This window comes from Pteropus medius, unplaced genomic scaffold (assembly GCF_902729225.1).
Source record: "Pteropus medius unplaced genomic scaffold, Ma_sr-lr_union100, whole genome shotgun sequence".
Lineage (NCBI taxonomy): Eukaryota > Metazoa > Chordata > Mammalia > Chiroptera > Pteropodidae > Pteropus > Pteropus medius.
Genome location: NW_024345599.1, coordinates 394,744 through 408,954, shown reverse-complemented (window position 1 = coordinate 408,954; position 14,211 = coordinate 394,744).

The following is a 14,211-nucleotide window of genomic DNA, read 5'->3' as shown; positions in this document are numbered from 1 at the left end:
AGAAAAATATTCCATTTTCAGTAACTGAAATATCAGAGTAATTGTGTGTTTTGAATCATATAGACGATATGAATTATGTAATTACCTTTTCTTGTGATGGCTGCTGGGACACTCAGAAACCATTTTGCGACCCACCAATAACAACTGTGAACTTTATTGGTATATGTTGATGTTTCACTTATCTTAAATTACCATAGTTTCTCCCAATTCTCTGATTATTTTTACCTTGTGTGATAAGAAATACTGAAAGCTGCTTCAAAACCTTTTAAAAAGAGAATCAGATATACATATTAGATAAATAAAAATAGGGTCGTAGGAAGCATCCCTACGGGTGGAGGAGAGGAACATAACGAGTAAATGCTCACTTATAAATTCAGTCATCTGACAAATGTTAATTGAGAATCTAATGTGCCAAGCTTGATTTGAAGTATATATCAAATGCATAAAATATGATGAGTTTCATGGAAGGCGGCAAAAATTAACACACGGGCATACACATGTAATTTTTCCTTTATTGCCAGATTTCCAGCCCCTTCTTAAGGAAGAAAAGAATGAAGAGTGCAAAAAAGGAAAGGACATGAATTATGATTTTTCTTGATAGGGGAGAACTGATCCCAGAAGTAGCACTGATGTGCAAATAAAAACCTGTCATATACATACTACCATGTTGTCAAATACCTACAGAGTATATTTCTGGGTTCTGTTCTGTCACATTGCTGTCTTTCCAATAAGTCCTTCTGGACCTACCCTCTCTCAAGTCCTCCTCCCCCTCCCCTAACTAAAACTTCAATCAATTTCCTTATTATAACAAATATGCAGTTGCAAGCATTTCTTCAACAGAAATTTATTGAGTTTTGTGGCAAGAATTGTTCTAAGATTAATAATAGATAAAATTCATTGAGTACTTATTAGGTTCTAAGCTCTTTGCTAAGTGCTCTATATGCATTATCTCATTTAATCCTCACAATTGCTGGATGAGTTTGGTGTGACTGTGATCCTGGTTTTTTTTTTTCTTCTCAGATGAGTAAACTGAAATTTTAAAAAGTTAATTAACTTGACCCATGTCACACATCTAGCAAATGGCAGAGCCAATACTTAAGTTAAGCCCAGGTCTATTTGACTCTGTATGTATGTCTGCATGCTCAGACCTCCTCTACACAATAAAATGTGCAATTATTCCCCTATTTCCCACTCCCCCTAGTCCCTGACAACTTCTACTCTACTTTCTGTCTCTATGAATTTGCCTATTCTAGGTACCTCATATAAACGGAATTATACAATATTCGTCCTTTGGTATCTGTTTTGTTTTTGTTTTTTTCACTTGGCATAATGTTTTCAAAGTTTATCCATGTTGTAGCTTGTATCGGAATTTCATTTCTTTTAAAGGCTGAATAATATTCCATTATATGCATATACCACATTTTGTTTATCCATCTGTCAATGGATATTTGGAATGTTTCCACATTTTAGCTATTGTGAATAAAGCTGCTATGAACGTTGGTGTACAAGTTTCTGAGTCCCACCTTATAATTGTTTGGGGTATATACTAGAAGTGGAATTGCTGGATCATATGGTAAATCTATGCTTAATTTTTTGAGGAACCACCAAACTGTTTTCATAGTGGCAGCACCATTTCACATCCCACTAACAATGAACAGAGTTCTAATTTCTCCATATCCTCACCAACACTTATTATTTTCCAATTTATAAAAATAAGAGCTATCCTAATGGGTATGTAGTAGTAGCTTCTTGTTTTTTTTTTGTTCATTTGGTTTTTTGTTTGTTTGTTTTTAGCACTCATATCCATCTTTATTATATGTATTTTCTTAACAAATCCCTAAAACATTACAGGAGAGTGATCACATTCAATCCCTGAAATAACACTCTTGTCAAAATAGCTTGCACAGAACACTCATATAGCCATCATTATCATTGTGTTTTTGGTTTGCAGTTCCCTAATAGCTAGTGTTGATGAACACCTTTCATAATAGATCCATTTGTATAACTTCTTTGGAAAAATATCCATTCAAGTCCTTTTGCACATTAAAAAAAATTTAATATATATATTTAATTTTTTCAATTACAGTTGATATACAATATATTAGTTTCGGGTGTACAACATAGTGATTAGATATTTATATAACTTACAAAGTGATCACTCCAATAAATCTATTACCCATCTGACACCATACATAGTACATTATTGACTATATTCCCTATGCTATACTTTGCATCCCCATGACTGTTTTGTAGCTACCAATTTGTACTTTTTAATCCCTTCCACTTTTTCACCCATCCACCCAACCCACCTCCTATTTGCCAATGAGTTTGTTTCTGATTTGTTTGTTTATTTGTTTATTTTATTCTTTAGATTCCACAAATAAGTGAAATCATATGGCATTTGTCTTTGTCTGACTTACTCCACTCAGCACAATACTCTCTAGCTTGATCATGTTGTTGCAGACGGAAAGGTTTCATTCTTTTTTATGGCTGAGTAAAATTCCATTGTATATATGTACCACCTCTTTATTCATTCATCTATTGATAGACATCCAGGTTGCCCCCATGTCTTGGCTGTTGTAAATAATGTTGCAATGAACATATGGATGCAAATGTCCCTGCAAAGTAGTGTTTTGGGTATCTCGAATAAATATCCAGAAATGAGATTACTGGGTACTTCTTTGTCTCTTGTTATAGCCTTTATTTTGAAGTCTATTTTGTTCAGTATAAGTATTGTGATCCCAGCCTTTTTTTAATTTCTATTTCCATTAAATATTTTTCCATCCCTTTACTTTCAGTATGTGTGTGTCTTTCAATCTGAAGTGGGTCTCTTGTAAGCAGCATATGTAAGGATTTTCTTTTCTTATCCATTTAGCTACCCTATGTCTTTTGATTGGAGCATTTAATCCATTTATATTTAATTATTGATAAATAGATAGTTGTTGCCATTTTATTATTCATATTTTTATCTCTTCTTCTTCCTCCTCTTTTCCTCCTTCTCCTCCTCCTTCTCCTCCTCCTCCTCCTCATTTTAACATTTCTTTTAATACTAGTTTGGTGGTGATGAACTCTTTGAGCTTTCTCTTGTCTGAAAAGCTCTTAATCTGTCCTTGGATTCTAAATGATAGCTTTGCTGGGTAGAAGAGTAGTCTTGATTGTAGATCCTTGCTTTTCATCACTTTAAATATTTCCTGCCAATCCCTTCTGGCCTGCAGAGTTTCTATTGAGAGATCAGCTGACTGTCTTAGGAGAGCTCCCTTGTAGTTAACTTTTGCTACTTTTAAGATTCTCTCTTTGAGTTTAACCTTTGGCATTTGAATTATGGTGTGTCTTGGTGCAGGCCTCCTTGGGTTCATCTTGTTTGGGACTCTGCGCTTCCTGGACTTCTGTGTCTGTTTCTTTCACCAGGTTACGGAAGTTTTCTGTCATTGTTTCTTGAATTAGGTTTTCAATTCCTTGCTCTCTCTCTTCTCCTTTTGGTACCCCTATGATGCAATTGTTGGTATGCTAGGTGTTGTTTGTTCCAGAGGCCCCTTAAACTATCTTCATTTTTTTAGATTATTTTTTCTTGTTGCTGTTCTGACTGGGTGTTTTCTGCTCCCTTGCCTTCCAAATGGCTGATTTGATCCTCTGCTTCATCTAATTCACTGTTGATTCCCTCTAATGCAGAGGTCCCCAATCTTTTTTGCACCAGGGACTGGTGCTCCTATGAGAATCTAATGCCTGATGATCTGAGGTGGAGCTGAGGCAGTGTTGATAGTGCTGGGGAGCAGCTTCAAATACAGATGAAGCTTTGCTAGCTCATGCGCCACTCACCTCCTGCTGTGCGGCCTGGTTCCTAATAGGCCACAGGCTGGTACCGGTCTGCGGCTAGGGGGTTGGGGACCCCTGCTCTAATGTATTCTTCATTTCAGTTATTGTATTCTTCATTTTTGACTGGTTCTTTTTTATGTTTTCTATCTATCTCTGTTTTTATCTTTCCTATCTCTTTGTTGAAGTTCTCACTGCAATCATTGAGCATCCTTATAACCAGTGTTTTGAACTTTGAATCTGGTAGATTGCTTGTCTCCATTTTGTTTAGTTATTTTCTGGAGTATATTTTCTGTTTTTACATCTGGAACATGCTTCTTTGTCTCTCCGTTTTGGCTGCCTCCTTGTGTTTATTTCTGTGTTAGGTAGAGCTGCTATGTCTCCTGGTCTTAGAAGAGTGACCTTAAGTAGTAGGTGTCTTCTGGGGCCCAGGGGTGCAGTCTCCCTTGTCACCTGAGCTCGGTGCTCCAGTTATGTCCCTTGTGTGGGTTGTGTGTGCCCTCCTGTTGTAGTTGAGCCTTGGTTGCTACTTGCACATCAATGGAAGGGATTGACCCTAATGCTGATTAGTTGCGAAGATTGGCCCATAAAAACAGTGGAGGAGCTATTGTGGAAAGGCTGACCCTATGGAACAGGATTTGCTTTGGCAGGCCTCTGGGGCTGGCTCAGTCTGCCCTTTGGGTATGTCTTTTGTGGAGGTGGTTGAGTAGTGCTCTGGTGTGGTCTGAAGCTGGCCACCAGGTGTGTTAGTTCTGGGGCCTCTTGGGAGTGCCTCTGTTGCAGTCCAAGGTCAGCCACTGCCTGTGCCCTGCCCGAGGCCACTTAATATGAGCTACGAAGTGATTTTCAGATGATTGCCACTTGTACTGGACTTGGAGGTGTGTGGGAGAGGCTAAGCTGAGAACCAAGGCCAGCTGCCACTAGTGTTGGGCTTAGAGCTTCTTATCAAGTGGAACAGAGCACATAGAGGCCAGAAGCTGTTTGTTTTGGGTTTGTGAAACTTTGAGAGATTTTAGGAAAGTTCTCAACCTGAGCCAAGACAGGTCATTTGTATGGAAAAACCTCTGGGAGTAGTTTGTGTGGGCCTGCAAATTGGGTGTGGTGGAGTCTTAGGGAATCACCAGAGTGAGACTAACAGTATTAGCTAAGTTAATGGAGACTCACGTAGACCTGCCTTTGCATGTAGACTAGGTGCGGGGAGGGCTCAACAAAGAAACAGTGGCTTCTGCCACCACTTCTCACTGGAAGAAAGCTGCCCCTTTGGCCCTTACCCAGAAGCCAGGCAATTCAGTTCCTCCCTGTTTGTCTCTGGCACATTTCAAGCTGCTGCCCCAGCACTGGAGCTCAGACCAAGTGACACCGTCAGCGAGCAAGTTGGTGTTTGGGCCCTTTAAGAGGATGCCTGGGAATCCAGCTGCCCCCCATCTCACGCAGCCATAATCTCAGCTGGTTTTCACAGCCAGAAGTTTTGGGGACTTCCCAGCACTGGAGCCCTGGGCTTGGGAACCTAGTGTGGGTCAGGGATCTCTTGCTCCTCAAAGAGTCCTCTGCAGCCGAGATATCCCTCTCTATTTTTAACTGCCACACCATGGATGTAGGATCAGTTCATTCTGCATCTTCTCCCTTCCTACCAGTCTCGAGGTGGCCTTTTTTGTATGTCCTTAGCAATAGGACTTCTGTTCTGCTAGACTTCAGGTGATTATCAATGATGATTGTGCTGTACTTTAGTTGTAATTTTGATGTGGTTGTGAGAGGATGCAAACACAGCATTTACCTACTCCACCATCTTGACTGGAATCTTTTTGCCTATTTTTAAAATGGAGTTGGTTGGTTTTTATTTTCTGCTGTAGTTGAGTTGCAGGAATTGTTGATATATTCTAGAAACTAACTCCTTATCAGATATATGCCTTGAAAACATTTTCTCCTGGTCTGTAGATTTTTTTTCTCATAATCTTGATAGTGTCCTTTGATGCGCAAAAGCTTTAGTTTCAATGGCATCCATTTATCTTTTTTGTTTTGTTGCCTGTAACTTTGATGTTATATTCAAGAAATCATTGCTAAAACCAATATCATGAAGATTTCCTTTATTTTTTCTTCTAAAATTTATAGTTATAGGTCTTACATTTAGGTCTTTGATCCAATTTAAGTTATTTTTTTCTATATGGTATGAGATAAGAGTCCAAATTCATTCTTGTGTATGTAGATATCCTATCCAGTTTCCCCAAAACCATTTGTTGAAGATATTGTCCTTTCCCTTATTGAATAGACTTGGCATCTTTGTGAAAAATCAAATGACCATATATGCAAAGGTTTATTTCTGAGCTCTTTATTCCATTGGTCGATATGTCTGTCCTTATTCTAATAGCACATTCTTTTGATAACTGTAGGTTTGTGATAAGTTTTGAAATCAGAAAGTGTAAGTCCTCCAGATTTATTCTTCTTTTTCAAGATTATTTTGGCTATTTAAGTGTTCCTTGAGATTCCATATAAATTTTAGGAGAGATTTTTCTATTTCTGTAAAACTGCCATTGAAATTTTGATAGAGATTGCATTAAATCTGTAGATCACTTTGGGTAGTACTTCCATCATAACAATATTAAGTATTTCAATCCATGAACACAGGATGTCTTTTTGTCTTCTTTAATTTCTTTCATCAATATTTATAGTTTTCAGTGTATAAGCCTTTTGCCTTCTTAAATTTATTCATAAGTATTTTATTCTTTTTGATGCTGTTATAAATGGAACTGTTTTCTTAATTTTCTTTACATATCATTCATGGTTATTGTATAGAAATGCAACTGATTTTTGAGTATCGATTTCATATCCTACAACATTGATGAGTTTATTAGCTCTAACAGTGTGTGTGTGTGTGTGTGTGTGTGTGTGTGTGTAAGCTTTGTGTTCTTCTATATATAAGATCAGATGATCTATGAACAGAGATAAATTTACTTTTTCCTTTTCAATCTGGATGACTTTTTTTTCTTCCCTCACTGTTCTGGCTAGAATTTCCAATACCATGTTAAATAGAAGTGTTAAAGGGGATATCCTTGTCTTGTTTCTGATCTTAGGGGAAAAGTTTTCAGTCTTTTACTATTAGGTATGATGATAGCCATTTTTGGTGATGTCTCTCGACAAACATACTTTCTGTAAGCCTTTGATTAGTTTCCAGAGTTCTTATAAAGTTGATTTTGAAACTTTATTTGCTACTTTTGTGAAGGGAAGAACTTTTGGTGTTTTCTACTCTGTCATTATCTCTGATGTCACATAAATACAGGAATTTGGGGCAAATTGTCTATCTTAGTATTTTATCCAACCAGAGAATAATTGCTAGAAAGAAACAATGTCTGGCCACTCTAACTTCTACGTTGGCCTAGTCTTGTCTCTCAGCTGCAGCATTTTCATTGGAAGAAACTTTATCTTAAAGAAGATAGGCCTTTTTAAAATAACCAGCAGAAGTTCTATTAGAATAATCTCTACATTTTTTAAAAAATTGATTTTTATCTTTTATTCTCTTCCTCTTGCTTTTCTTTCCATTAGCACATTTTCTGCCTTCTACTTTTCCGTATTTTCTGATTTTTTTTGGCAGTTAACACACATGTTAATTTTATAATTAAAAAATCAAGGCGTTTCAAAATAGGAAAATGTCAGAGGAAAAAATTCAAGCTCCTTACTAAAGTTCATAAAGAACAATTACATTTTTTAATCGTCTTTTCACCTGAAGAAAAAATATAGATAATTGTATTACTTTATTATATTACAGTATTTTAGAATGGATAGATTAATAAAATTTTCTGCTTTTCTTTAGGTCATGGTGGCCATACATACCTGAAGGAATGGTTCTGGTGGGTTGGACTAATATTCAGTAAGTGCTCTTCAACTTACAACCTATTGAAATTATATTTAACTTTTACATTGAAATTATATTTAACTCAATGTTCTACTAAAAAAACAATTTGTTTTTTTCATGGATCACAATCAGGTTTAGAATAAGCCAACAAGCATTCAGAGTTTCTCCTTTTCCTAGATATTTTCAGTAAAATCTCGTTTCCTCCCATAATTACATGTACATTCACATACACATAGTTACATAAGTGTAAGTATGTTTTTATTTACTTTCCTATAATAAAAAAGTATCTCAAGTATATTTCTGTTTATTTTTTCCCTACATTCAGATCTATTTCTGTGTGGCTAAGTCAAAAGCAAATTTCACTTCAGCTCTTATTACCTTGGCCTAGAGTTACAGTTGGATCTCACTGCTCAAAGCCTGCACTATAGGGAAGCAATGTTCCTATGAAAATTATCCAAATGAGGGAGGCATCCTGAGAACAATTAATAGAAAGAGACAAGGATAAAGTTGATATCAGACTCTAGAAATTGGGAATGCCTTTGAGCCTTTCAATAAAATCCTTCCTTTTTGGTCTTACGTTCTGGCAGAAGTAGAGCTTTCTTAATCATAGTAAAATAGAAATTAAATGCTTATCTGCTGCTCATTTCTCTGGAAAACATGATGCATTTGATCCTTATTTTTCAGTCATTTGTGCACATTTACTGATTAGTGAATCATAACCTATTAGAAGCTATCAACCTAAAAAACTATCAATCTTGGCTCACTGGAATAATGATAAAATCTACTTGGGCATCAGTAAGAACTATCCTGTTTCATAGCTGCTGGGATTTATTTAATTGGAAAAAAAAAGGTAGTGCTAAACTGAAATTCGGTAGAAGTTCAGAGTTCATACAGCACAGATATATATATATATATATACATATATATTTATATATATATGATATATATATATATAGAGCTTTTGATTCTTTATGTGGCCTGGACTCAACTTTAAGAAATGTAGTATATGCAAAAAAATTGGACAGATATGCCAAGTTTTGTGTATAGTCATTCCCTCACTTAACTATGAACTTTGTGTCCCCCTTGCAGTGGGAATTGTAGAAGCTGCCAATTTTGTAGCCTCTGCCTTTGCTTTAGCAGCCCCTGGGTTCACTGAATATATTAGTCAGGTAAGCAGAAGGTGCTTTATCTGGGTCTTCTGTTAGTATCACTATGATATTTACTCTAGCTTTCTCATTCTTATTTTTAATTCTTATACCCCCAAATTAGTTCTGATAATATTTTACTTTTGCCTAGAATGGTCTTTTATTTCCCTTATTACTTTATTTAGGAGAAATTTTAACTTTTAGAGTGTCTAAAAGATACTATATATTTCAATGAATATTTCCCATGTATAAAGCCCACCAACTATAACATTGCTTAAATTGTTTCTTCTCCAATATTTTTTCTTTAGTTTAATTTGTCTGTCTTATATGTCCTTTGCTACTTCTTACTTCGTTCATTAAATTAACAGCCATTTTTTTTTATTCCTCTTGAAACACTAGAAAAAAATCTGTGTTGTATAGGGAAATTATAATGAACTTGATCATTTTTTTACCATTATTCCTAGACTTGCCTAACCTAGATCTGGAGAAAGAATTCTAGGTTTATTTACCTTTGATCTGTTTTCTACAGTTCCATTTTAACTTCTTACTCTTTGAATGAGTAATTCAGTATGCAAGGGAACATGACTGTATCCTAAATATTTGGGGCTCTACAGTAATGGTGGTCTATGCCCAGGAGGAGGTGTAGAGTCCCAGATGGCAAAGAAACAGAAAGATCCGAGTACTGATGAAGAAGCTAGAAAACAATTTCTAGTTAAAAATCACTTTTTGGTTTCTATTTTAAAATCAGTTAATAACAAGTTAGACTATGACCAAATATGGTTTATTCCAGGAATGATGGTGGTTAGATATAAGAAAATCTATCCATTATATCACCAAGTTAAAGGAGAAAGCCCTATGATCACATATATAAATAGCGAAAAGAAATTTGAAAAATTCAGCAGGAATTCCTAATAAAAACTCTAAGTTTATAGGAATAAAAAGATACCTAAATATAATAGTCTGTTTATCAAAATTCAACAGCGAAGAATATTCTAAGTAGCAAAAGACGAAATCCATTTTGATTAAAAGTGAGTAGTATCAGACATACCCACTATTATTATTATTATTATTATTATTATTATTATTATTATTTTATTATTTGACATAATTTTTGATATTCTAGACTAGTGCTGTTCGATATTGTAGCTACTATTCACATATGGCTATCTACATTTAAATTAATTAAAATTAAATAACATTTTAAATGTAGTTCTTCAGTCCCACTAGGCATATTTAAAGTGCTCAAGAGCCACATATGTCTGGTGGCTTGTATTAGACAGCACAGCTATAGAACATTTCCATCATCACAAAAAATTCTACTGGAAAATGCAGTTCTAGAGAATAAAGTAAGATAAGAAAATCTGTATATAGCATGCGAAAGATGAGATTAAATGATCTATATGTTTTTTGTTAATGTATGCTTATATACATAGAAAACCCAAGACTTTAGTAAAAAAATATATATATCATTAAGAGAATTTGGATTCAAGATAAATACCCAACAATAAATAACTTTCTATATTATAGCTACACACACTTAAAAATGAAAATGAGAAAAATATTAGATTTACAATAGCAGAAAAAAGAACACATAAGCCAGGCAAAAAATACAAATAATGCATAATTTCATTTGTATTTCATTTGGAATCTAAAAAGGTGGAATTCATAAAAGCAGAGAGTAGAATGGTGGTTCCCAGGGGCTAGGAGGTTGAGGAAATGGTGAGATGTTGGTCAAAAAATACAAAGGTTCATTTACATAAGATGAATATATTCTGAAAATCTGAAGTACAGCATAATACTTTAGATTTTCAGGACATATTCATCGTATTGTATACTTAAAATTTGATATGAAAGTTAATCCTCAGTGTGTTTACCACACACAAAAAAAGTCATAAATTTGTGAGCCGATGGATATGTCAATTAGATTGATTGTGGCAATAATTTCACAATATATGCATATATCAAAACATCACATTTTACACCTTAAATATATACTTTCTGTATTTGTCAAGTACACCTCAAAGCTGAAAAAATATTTTAAAAGAACAAACTATTTTAGTTTGGAACAAATTTAACCAGAAAGACACAGAACTTATATGAAGAAAACTATAAGATCTCATTATGGATGTTTTATAAATATAAAACAATCTCATGAGCTCATGAAAAAGCACATGCAGTGTTCTCGAATATCATAAAATATCATAAAAATGTTAATTCTCCTAAAATTAATATGTAAATGTAATGCAATTCCAGTTAGAATCCCAGTGAGATTTTTAGGGAGAATTGGATAAAATGAGTGGCCAAGTCTGAAAAATAAGAATACTGAAGGAGAATTTGCCTTACTAGGTATGTATACTTTGCTAGGTATATATAATAGTAATATAAGATTCGCACATACTATGAAGCCACTCAAATGATATCGAAGAAGAGGAGTGAAGCATAATAAATCAAGAGCATAGCTTTTGGAGAGAGATCTGAATCAAGTCAGAGCGCTGTCATTGGCTATGAGATTCTAGGCAAGTCACCTGACAGTCTTTTAAGCTCTCTTTTCTCATCTGTATAGTAGGAGCAATAACCATTTTAACCATAGAGGTTGTGTGAAAATTAAATGAGACTATTCATGTGTTTAGCACAGTGACTGGCAGATAGCTTAGTAAATAGTAACTCACGGTAACTCTAGGATGTGGGTCTTTACAGGTAAGAAAATGGGAGCAGAGAGACGATGGATCACTTACCCAAGGTCATACAGCTAATAGACAAGTGGTGAGCTGGGATTCCAACACAGAAAGTTTGACTTCAAAAACCATGTTCATAACCACAACACTAAAATTAGCTGTTATGTATGCTATTGCTGCTGCTGCTGCTGCTGCTGCTGCTTAATGACATAGGAAAATGCTTATGAAGAAATGTTGAATAAAAAAGTAGAATACAAAATTATATGTGCAGTATTATTCCAATTTTGCTTTGAAATTTTTGTACATATACATAAACATGCATGAATAAAAGACTGGAAGAAAATATTCTAATATACTGAAATAATTATATTTTGAGTAGTGTTTAGAACAATCCTGGCACATAGAATATGTCAAGTATTATCATTATGATAATTTGTTTTGATGTTCTGAAAATTCACCAAAATGGTCAAAATGTGAATTTTGTTGTATTTATTTCGCTCATGACTCATACTTCCTGAATTTAATAATTTGCATCTTTAATTAATCAGTTCTGGAACACTCTCAGCCACTACTTCTTTGAATATTACTTTTTCTCCCATTTGTCCTCTGTCTCTTTAACTTTTTTCATATTTTTATTTCTTTATCTTGTGCTGTATTCTGTATATCTATATCCCAGTTTACCACTTTTTAGCTATGCTCAATTTGTGGTTTAATCTATCCATTGAGTTTTCAATTTTGAAACTTTATTTTTCATTTCAGAATTTTTCATTTCAGAATTTTCTTTCAGAACTACTTGGTCTTTTTTTAATGGTGTCTTGTTCTTTTCTCATATTTTCAATTATGTCTTTAATCATTTTAAACATAGTTATTTTATAATGTGTGTTAGATGATTCTATTATCTGAAGATTTGGCATCTAATCCTGCTGTTGTGTCTTCAGACACTGGTTTGTGGTAGGACATTTATTCATGTGTTTTGTAATTTTGTACTGTAAAATCGTGTTCGGTGCAGCTTTACCTGTGGGGTTCTTATGGAGGATTTGTCCCTCTAGAGCTGCTTTATGTTGCTTCTGCCAGGTAGTTTGATGGATATCAACAGCTAGAAACCACTTCATGCTAATTTTTTGACCTGGAGGATTCCCAGACCTTGCAAGATGTATATATTTTGAATCCCAAACCTATGTGAAAGAAGCTTAAGGTTACAAATCCTTACGGAGAGACCCTATTTCTGCCTTCCCAGATTTCAGGTCATCTCCCTAAGCTAGTGAATAGATTTTTGTCTAGTTCACCCTTACTGAAGGTCTAGTCCTTTGAAAGTCCCAACTTTTGACAGTTGTCTCAGTTTCAAACCCCTACCTTATTTAGGTCCAAGGTTCTGTCTCTTGCCTCTACATGGCCATCAAAACCTTAGTGGATAACCAAACCAACTGCATGCCACCATCAGAGCGGCTGAAACTTTCAACTCTTACTAAACACTCTGGTTTTCCATTTTTGTTCGGACCCCTAGTGATTTCTTTTACTTACTCAGAAATTCATCTGTGCATTTATAAGGATGTTATATTTTACTCTGTATTTCTAAATGTTTTGTAGTGTGGGAGGACTTTCAGGGTATTTTGGCTACCATGTTACTGGAAATGAGCACAAAGTTTATTTTTAAAGGAAAATAATCTTAGGATGGCAGGCAGCATTGGCTTAGATGTTAATTCTTTATTTAAAAAGCCATCTTCCTTTTTTTCACGGAAGAATGTAAATGGATTTTTTTCTGCCTATTCCATCATCTTAAATATTTTTGCTTACCTAAGAAAGAAAACTAAACTGTCAACCTACCAGTAACCTAAGGTCTGTTGCCTCTTTACTTTTTATCCTAATCTTGGCATATTTGGCAGAATACCAGATTTGGTCCCATTTCTTGAAAATAAGTTTTTTGTAAAGGACTATAGTGAGGGTGAGGAGGATGCATCACACACACACACACACACACACACACATCCATATATATGATGAGTTGTTTTAATGAGGAAATTTGATCAGATTTATGATTCTCAACTTTTTTTTGGCAAGCTCTGCTACAAAAATAAAAGATGTTTGGCATACTTCTTAGAAAGGAGAGAGTAATTTATTTCCCTTCACACATTTCAGAAACAAATGTGTAATATAATCTGATACAGAACAGGTTGTAAATGGGCAACTCTTGAATGGTTGGTCATCCTGATAGTTTCCCTCTTACTCCTCTTATTTAGTCATCAAAACCTAGTCTATGTACCTCAGGATTACATTTCTACCTTAAAAATCTATCAGGTCTCTATTCCCAGTCTTATCCTTTTTCAGTCTTTGACTCTGGTGTAATTATAATCTTAAAACACGTGCTTAGAATACTTTAGAAGTTTCCCATCACCTTCAAAATAAAATCCAAACTCTAAGGACATGGCATAACTAAATAGTCCACTTCCCCCAAATTCTATGTATTCTTATTAGGCCTAAGAAAATAGTTAATGAAAATATTATTGGTTTTAATGAAAATATTATTTATGAATTTATCTCCATTAAAGCCAGGAAAGTAAAATTTAATAAATTCTGCTTTTGGTGTAGATAAAATATTTAAATTTAATGCTGTGAGTTTTAATCTACTTTTTCAACTGCTTTAATGTTCTGGGAAAAATTAACTGTTCAAGAATACATAAAACATGTATATGGGGGCCATATTTTTCCTTTTGCCTCAGGCTCCAGTATGGCTCAG